Source organism: Mandrillus leucophaeus, unplaced genomic scaffold (genome assembly GCF_000951045.1).
Source record: "Mandrillus leucophaeus isolate KB7577 unplaced genomic scaffold, Mleu.le_1.0 Scaffold160, whole genome shotgun sequence".
Taxonomy (NCBI): Eukaryota; Metazoa; Chordata; class Mammalia; order Primates; family Cercopithecidae; genus Mandrillus; species Mandrillus leucophaeus.
This window is the reverse complement of record NW_012101588.1, coordinates 1,107,211-1,116,491: the sequence shown is the minus strand read 5'-3', so window position 1 is coordinate 1,116,491 and position 9,281 is coordinate 1,107,211.

Genomic DNA, 9,281 nt, shown 5'->3' with positions numbered 1-9,281 from the left:
TGATTCAAATGATAAGAGCCCAGTGCCAGGCACAAATGAAACACTCTTTTCTTGAGGAGACCAACAGTTTTAATTGTTTCTGGGTTTTTTTTTTTTTTTTTTTTGGTCAAAATCCTCATTTTGTTTCTGGATTGTTTTCCAAATGTCATTTAGTTTTCTATGTGTGCTTTTTGTGATTCCCTGAACTTCTTTAGTAGGATTATTCTGAATTCTCTGCCAGATGTTTCGTAGATCTTCAGTTTTTCTGGGTCCATTGCTACAGCTTTGTTATCTCTTTTGATGGTGTCGTTTTCCCGTGAGTTTTCACAGTCCTTGCACTTCACGTCGATCCCTGTGCGATTGAGAAGACAGTCACCTCTGCCAGTTTTTCAAGTGTTCTTCGGTGGTGTCAGAGCTTTGCTACTTAGTATTGGAACTTAAACTCTGGTCTGTTGTTTCTTCCTGTTCTGAGTGAGACTTGCATTGAGCACTGGAACTTAAACATTGCCCTGGAACTATCGTGCTGCTCTGTCAACATTTCCCAGTCCGGAGAAGATGTAAGTGGGTATCAGAACTTAATCTTGAGCTTTTTGTTGTTTCCAGGCCAGGGGAGGGCTCTCGAGTATACCTGGGCTCTGTGGAAAATGCAGCCAGGATTTGGACCTCCCTGTGGATTGTGCCAGCGAGTCCCTTCACCATGGTGTCCCCACTGATCAGAGCTCAGAGTACACCAGTGCACCTGTTGCTGCAATCAGTGCTTGGCTTTGTGTCCCCAGTTCACCCCAGGTCATTCAGCCATCCTGGCATTCCCAGTGGTTCCTGTGGGACGGGGCCAGAGTGGGCGTCCCATGAAGATTACCAGATCAGTGGGGAGGTGAAATGTTCACCTCTAATTCCCTGCTGTCACCTTGGAAAACATGGATCTAGAGACATTCTCCGAGTGGCATTATACCCACTGGGGGTGGTGGCACAGTCCAAATTGATGATTTCTCTTACCAGTTCTGGCCTCTTTCAATTCTGTGGACCCAGGGTTTTTCGGCTTCTCCCCAAAGTTCTGGTGAATTTAGGGTGGCGTTCTTGTCTTTGAATAGCTGGAATATATTTCTGTGGGGGAAATGGTTCCAGAGAATCTTCTATTCTGCCATCTTGTTGAGCTCCCCCAAAATGTCCCCTTCTCCTACATTGGCACACACTTTAGTTTCATGTTGACTGATGAGTTTTGAGCAATGTATATAAAGAAACATTGTTCTCAAAGGAAACTGGTGAAAGTTTGGGGGTGCCTCCATTTTGCACGTTGCTCATTACACAGGTAGAATACACTTACGTGACTACCCGTATCCCTTCTCCAGCCTCCCTGCCCCATAAATCTATAAATCCCAAATTTATTTATAATAAACAATTTTGACAGATTAGGTATATCCTGCTGGAAATAGGACTAGTTCACTGAGTATAACGTTTCTACAGAGCAGTCTGATTGAGGTCTTCAGCGTCTTTGCAAGGTGCCCTGGTTGAGAATATTGTTTGTGCAGGCATTCCTATGGGGAAAGAGTGATTTGCAGGCTTGATGCTAACATTCCCTGTATGGTGCCTTTTGACCAACACCAGCCTGTCAACGCCTGAGGCAGAGGCCTCAGGAATGAGAAAACAGCACTAGAAGCCTGACTGTCTACTTAGTAGCTTGGCAAGTGTCAACAAGTTAATCTCCGTGACTGGTGACTTAGTTGGAGTTCCACCCAAAGCAGATCCCAAGACAAGGATTTAGTGCAAGTAATTCATGTAGGCGCCATACAGAGGAACATGAGAGAAAGTGGGGAATTTAGACAGGGAAAGGAGGAAGTTAGCAAAGGGTGAGTGAAGGAGAACAAGGGCCTAGGATAGTGAGGCCCCACCTCAGAACTGCCCTCCTGGAAGGGCGAAGGAGCCGTGGTGCTGACCTCCACTTCCTGCCCCTCAATAGGGAGCATCACTCACTGATGTCAACTCCCATCTCTTCCTGGCCTGCCCTGTGCTCAGGCCTAGCATGACCCAAAGCAGGGACTATGTCTAGGCAGAGCCACACAGGGAGCCATGGGTAGGTACAGGATCTACCTGCCAGTGACCACAGGGGAGGCTGCAGGGCTGACCAATGGCATCTGCTATCATGGAATGGAATTAAAATAACCTACCCCACAAAGTAGCTGTGCTAAGTAAAATAATGCACAAGGAAATTCTGTGTAAACTTTCAAGCATCAAACAAATGTTAGTTATTTCTTGAGGACATTATGCAAAGTGAAATAAGCCAGGCCCAGAAGGACAAAGGCTGTATGACTCCACTCGTATGAAGGGCTTAGAGTTGTCAGATTCATAGAGACAGAAAGTAGAATGGTGGTGACCAGGGGCTGGAGGGAGGAGGGAGTGGGGAGTTAGTGTTTAATAGGGACTGAATTTCAGTTTGGGGAGATGAAAATGTTCTGGAGATCTGTCGCACAACAATGGGCATGTAGCTAACCCCACTGTACTGTATTCTTTAAAATGTTTCAGATGGTAAATTTTATGTTATGTATATTTTACCACAATAAAAAAAGTTAGTTATTGTACTTTCAAGGCACTCAGTGTGTTTCTTAGGATGCTGGGCAGCACATGGCCCCGAGACAGGCACCAAGTCAATACTTGGGTGATGAAGGATGAAAACAAACCTCCTCTTCATCTTCGCTCCAGTGAGGGGAGCACTGGCACTGTCGCCAGCCAGGGGCAAAGACATGAGGCCAATTCAACAACCCATCTCAAACCTGTATTCCCAAGTGAGTGCAGACTCCCCTGATTCCAATGAAGCCGCTATTGAGGGCCGGATAGCAGCCACTCTCGGCTTTGCGGGCCGCACAGTCTGTGCTGCAATGACAACTCTGTGGGTGTGTGAAAGCAGACAGTGCTTAGATGAACGAGGATGGCTGCATGCCAACAAATTCATTATAGACACTAAAAATTGAATTTCATGTAATTTTCATGTCATAGAAATTCTTTCTTTTCCCCTTCAACCATTTAAAAATGTAAAAAACTATTCTCAGCTTGTGGGTTTTATAAAAACAGGTGGCAGCCAGATTTGGTAGTGGCCGGACTTTGCCACTGCCAGCCTACAGTGTTTTGGTAATTCCCCTTCCTGAAATGTTCTTCAATGTAGCTGCAGCACGTCCATTTGACAATCCTGACCTCAGTAGTGGCAAATCTTGCTTGTTTCCTGGTGGATTTAACTTTGCAGAAGGACCAGCAGACATCCTGACCAAACCTGATGGATGAGATTGGTGTAAAGTTGAGAAATTCTGTTTTGGGTTAATCACAAGGCGATTTTTAAAAATGAGAGATTTCTGTAGTGAGTACCTTGGCTGGAAATAGAATTTCAATTCTATGTGCTTAGGGACCATTTTGTTCACTTGTATCAAACTATATTCTCTGGATTAAGAGGGAATTATTGGAACTTTTCAGAGATCAGGGATAAAATGTTCATGCACAAGAATTTTGTGTTGGGTTTTTAGAAGGATAGGATCTCACATATGGCTTCTGGGTACAGCATGAATAAAATGTAGTTGCTAACAAATTAAAAACCAGAACATTCCTCACATTGGGTTGATTAGCACTTGCAGGTTCTGTACCATCACTATCCTCAACAAGGAACATAAGCCTTGCCCCAGGTTGCAGGATAAATATTTCAGGAACTCAGTTGCAAAGGTCATTATTACATTGATTTATTGATGTATGCTTTTAATCAAAGTGTACCCTTTAGAATTAGTTGCTCTTAGGCAAATGTCAAAAGCTCAAAACATTCCTTAAAACACTTAAAACAAAATAATGACACAATAAAACATCATTACAAATCCTTCAGGCTCATTAGCTCTAGTTGAAGATGATTGAATGTTTACGAGAATTGAATTGAGCTACAGAGAACTTCCTGTCTTTCTTCTTCCAAGACAGAAAATAGATGAGGGTTGAGAAGCAGTTTTCCTTCTGCATCTGACTAAGCTAGGAACTTGCTAACCCAGCGAGTGCATGACAATGCTGATTGTATTTTGGGAGGGTTTAGCATCCCCAAATCTTTTATTTCTACAGACCAAAAACAAGGGTATTTCCCTGTTGAATTTTAGGTGTAGACATAAGGAAAAGAATAATCTCTATTATCTTTACATGGATAAAGCTTGCCTGTCAGCCTGTGGCCTGTGTCAGTCCTTGACGTCCAGCCATTTTCTTCTCCAGGACAGTGGCTCAACACCCTCTCCCACAAGGCTTCGAGCACTATCATGCTAGACTGTTCCTGCTTGCTTTGACTTCTCCTGGCAGACCTTCTGCCCAACTGGTATGGCCTGAATGCTCATGTACTCCCAGATTCATATGTTGAGATCCAACCCTTCATGTGATGGTATTTGGAGGTGGAGTTCTTGAGAGGTAAATGGGTCCTGAAGGTGGGTCCCTCATGAATGAGATTAGTGCCCTTAAAAAAGAGGCCTCCCATTATCTCCCTCACCCCTTCCACCACATGAGGACGGGGTGAGGGAGATAGGTGAGAAGGTGCTGTCCATGAACCAGGAAGCAGCCCTCACCAGGCACTGAATCTGCCAGTGCCTTGATCTTAGACTTTCCAGCCTCCAAAAGTGTGAGAAACAAATTTCTGTTGTTTACGAGCCACCCAGTTTATGGGATTTTGTTATAGCATCCTGAACAGACTAAGACACCAACTTTTGATCATTTTCCTTACTTTTCATAAAGTTGGTGAACAGAAGTGAGTGAAGATGATGCCAGTCACAGCAGAACATTGCTGAAGGCTGCAGAAATATGACAGCCCCTGGGCCCCCGCACTTCCCCTCCCTGCACACACAACAGCATGGTGAAGAATAGAATGAAGTTATAATGCTTGGGAAGTGGCCTGTGAGGCCTGATGCGCCCATGCCCTCTCTCTCACATGGTAAGAGATGACCCCAAGTGACCAGAGGAGCTCATCAGAGCTGATCTGAGTTCAGTAAAAGGGCTGATGCGGAAGATGAGGCAGAAAGTGGATCTTAGATCTCAGAAGAGTCTGTTGGATGATGGAGATCTTCACAGGGAAAACTTTCTCAGGAAGCATTCCCAGCAGAGGCCTCAGCCCCTGGCTGATTCACCGTCTGGGATTAGAACAGAGATTGAGTTGGAGGAGATTCCACCTCTCCATGCATTCCCACTGTCCTGAAACTAGTCAATGTTAGAACCAGAATTCAAACTGACGGTCTTAGCCCAGAACTCTGCTCTTCATCTTATCCAGTATTAGATTCATTCCCATGTTGACCGAAGATTCGCTTTCACTGTTATCCTGAAAAGTAAGTTGAGAAATTGACATGTCATGTAGATGCTGCGAGGAATTACTGCGGAGAGATGAAGATGTTCCTTCAAGCTTCATATCTTTCAGAGAGATAAGTGGTGTGGAGTTGTGCTGTTGGAAAACAAGTCTTGGTGTTCTAGCTCTTCACTTGTTCGCCTGCCTTCCTCCTCCAGCCCAGCTGCTGCAGTGTGGTATGTTATGCTTACACTTCATGGAGGAAATGGAACTGGGGTTGCTCCAGTGTTCTCTTTTCAGGTTTTAATGGAAGGTTCTGCATTCAGCTGCACCAACACTGCTTGCAAACAAGAAAAGAACCCAGATAGTGGAGAACGTTGTTTGGGGACTTGGGTATGGATTTCAGGGAGTACCTGGAAATTCGCACCTCGCAGGTCCATCTCATCTGGTGGTTGTTCCTACTGAAAAGGGATATGGTCCTGTGTCCTGAGGGCCACAAACAGCATAAATGTTCTGGAGCAGAGCCTGGAAGTGGGAAGGTACAGAGGGAAGACATAAGAAGATGGAGGTGGAAGCATGAAGGGCAGTTCTAAAGTGTCTTGGGGAGAATAGGAGATAAATTAGATGATAATGCACAAGGACAAGGGCATGGAAAAATAAGGAACCAAGAATAATGAAACTGATTTGATAAAGATAACAATTAACAGTACACACAGTTATGAATAAGAGATACATTACGTAATAATTAGCAGGTATCTATAGGTTGGTGCAAAAGTTATTGTGGTTTTTGCCATGGAAAGTAAAGGCAAAAACTTGCGATTACTTTTGCACCAACCTAATACATCTTCTTTCACCAAGGATCGTAAATGTTTTAAAATAAACAGAATGTCTTTATGCACCCTACCTCCCTCCGCAGTTTGGAGCCCTTCCTTTTCCAGAATGATCCAGCCCAGGTCCCCTCACCCTCTGTCCTCAACAGCAAGTCTCCAGAAAGGCCTCATCTTTAACAGCTTTCATGTCTCAATAAATGTTGAATGAATGAACAAAGAAAGCTATATATATATATAGTTATTAACAAATAAATGATTTACCTTTTTGCCTTCCCGTGTACCACACTCAGATTTTGCTTTTGAAAATTCCATCAAGGCAGCTATGATATCCATGTTTAATCTACTTATGCCTGCATCAACGGCTACCCTAACTTTTTTCTCTTTATCATTCTCTTGCAATTAACATTTTGTCATACCTGTGTGCTATGTAATATATAGTTTTTGTGTTTTCTTGAAGTCTATAAAAATCATAACGTGTTCTATGTAGTTTTCTTCATATTGTTTTTTCCACTCAGCATTATGCAGAGTGGTTCAATGTCTTTGTGTGTAGTGTAGTTCATTTATTTCGACTGCTAAAATATATTCCACTGAGTAAATATACTAAATTTTATTTATCCTCTTGTCAGTGGACTGTTTCCAGGTTTTTTTCTGAAATGTGGAAACATTACTATTTAAAAAACTTTTCTATATATGTCTCCTTGTACACTTCCGTGAGAATTTCTCTTGGGTGTGTACCTAGGAGTAAGATTACTAGGTCAGATTTATAAAACAATATCAAAGTGCTTTCAAGGTGGGTCAGTCAGATCAAGTGAACCAATTTACACTCTCATCCACGATATATGAGTCTACTGGATCCACATTCTCTCTGTACTTCTCAATGTTTGCCAATCTGCAGGGTGTAAAATGGTATAACGTTGTGGGCTTGATTTACATTTACCAGATTACAAAAGTGGTTGAGCATCTTTTTATGACTCTTAGCCATATGGTATACTGAGTTGAATAGTGTCCCTGCCTTCCCCAGAATTCCTGTCCACCTGGACCTCAGAATGTGACCTGATTTGGAAATAGGGTATTATAGCTGTAATTAGTTAAATTATATTGATGATATACTGGATTAGGGTTGACCCTAAATACAATGACATGTGTCCTTATAAGAGAACCATTTGAAGACAGAAGTGACATGGTTTGGCTGTGTCCCCACCCGAATATCATCTTGAATTGTAACTCCCACAATTCCCACATGTTGTGGGAAGAAACCTCTTTCTTTTGTAAATTGCTCAGTCTTAGGTATGTCTTTATCAGCAGCGTGAAAATGGACTAAGTTGGTACCAGTAGAGTGGGGTGTTGCTGAAAAGATACCCAAAAATGTGGAAGTGACTTTGGAACTGGGTAACAGGCAGAGTTTGGAACAGTTTGGAGGGCTCAGAAGAAGACAGGAAGACGTGGGAAAGTTTGGAACTTCCTAGAGACTTGTTGAATGGCTTTGACAAAAATGCTGATGGTGATAGGAACAATAAGGTCCAGGCTGAGGTGGTCTCAGATGGAGATGAGGAACTTCTTGGGAACTGGGGCAAAGGTGAGTCTTGTTATGTTTTAGCAAAGAGACTAATGGCATTTTGCCTTGCCCTAGAGATTTGTGGAAATCTGAACTTGAGAGAGATGTTTTAGGGTATCTGGTGGAAGAAATTTCTAAGCAGCAAAGCATTCAAGAGGTGACTTGGGTACTGTTAAAGCCATTCAGTTTTAAAAGGGAAATAGAGCATAAACGTTTGGAAGATTTGCAGCCTGACAATGAGATGGAAAATAAAATACTATTTTCTGAGGTGAAATTCAAGCAGGCTGCAGAAATTTGCATAAGTAACGAGGAGCTGAATGTTAATCCCCAAGACAATGGGGAAAATGTCTCGAGGGCATGTCAGAGGTCTTCACAGCAGTACCTCCCATCACAGGCCTGAAGTTTTAGGAGGAAAAAGTGGTTTCCCAGGTTAGCCCCAAGGTCCCCATGCTGTTTGCAGCCTAGGGACTTGGTGCCCTGCATCTCAGCTGCTACAGCCATGGCTGAAAGGAGCCAACACAGAGCTTGGGCCATGGCTTCAGAGGGTGCAAGCCCCAAGCCTTGGCAGCTTCCATGTGGTGTTGAGCCTGTGAGTGCACAGGAGTCAAGAATTGGGGATTTGGGAACCTCCACCTAGATTTCAGATGTGTAGAAACACCTGGATGCCCAGGCAGAAGTTTGCTGCAGGGGCGAGGCTCTCATGGAGAATCTCTGCAAGAGCAGTGCAGAAGGGAAATGTTGGTTGGAGCCCCCACACAGAGTCCCTACTGGGGTACCACCTAGTGGAGCTGTGAGAAGAAGGCCACTGTCCTCCAGACCCCAGTATGGTAGATCCACTGACAGCTTGCACCATGTGCCTGGAAAACCCGCAGACACTCAACATCAGCCTGTGAAAGCAGCTGGAAGGGAGGCTGTACCCTGCATAGCTACAAGGGCAGAGCTGCCCAAGACCATGGGAACCCACCTTTTGCATCAGCATGACCCAGATGTGAGACATGGAGTCAAAGAAGATAATTTTGGAGCTTTAAGATTTAATATGCCCTGCTGGATTTTGAACTTGCATGGGGCCTGTAGCCCCTTTGTTTTGGCCAATTTCTCCCATCTGGAATAGCTGTATTTACCCAATGCCTGTACCCCCATTGTATCTAGGAAGTAACTAGCTTGCTTTTGATTTTACAGGCTCATAGGTGGAAGAGATTGCCTTGCTTCAGATGAGATGTTGGACTGTGGACTTTTGAGTTAATGCTGAAATCAATGAAGAATTTGGGGGTCTGTTGGGAAGGCATGATTGGTTTTGAAATGTGAGGACATGAGATTTGGCAGGGGCCAGGGGTGGAATGATATGGTTTAGCTGTGTCCCTACCCAAATATCATCTTGAATTGTAACTCCCATGATTCCCACGTGTCATGGGAGAAACCTGGTGAGAGGTGATTTAATTATGGGGATGAATCTTTTCTGCACCGTTCTGATGATAGTGAATGAGTTTTATGAGATCTGATGGTTTTAAAAGGGGGAGCTTCCCTGCGCAAGCTCTCGTTTCTTGTCTCCTTCCATATAAGATGTGCCTTTCACCTTTGCCATGATTGTGAGGCCTCCCCAGGCCTCCTCCCTTCTTTTGTACATTGCCCAGTCTTGTGAAAA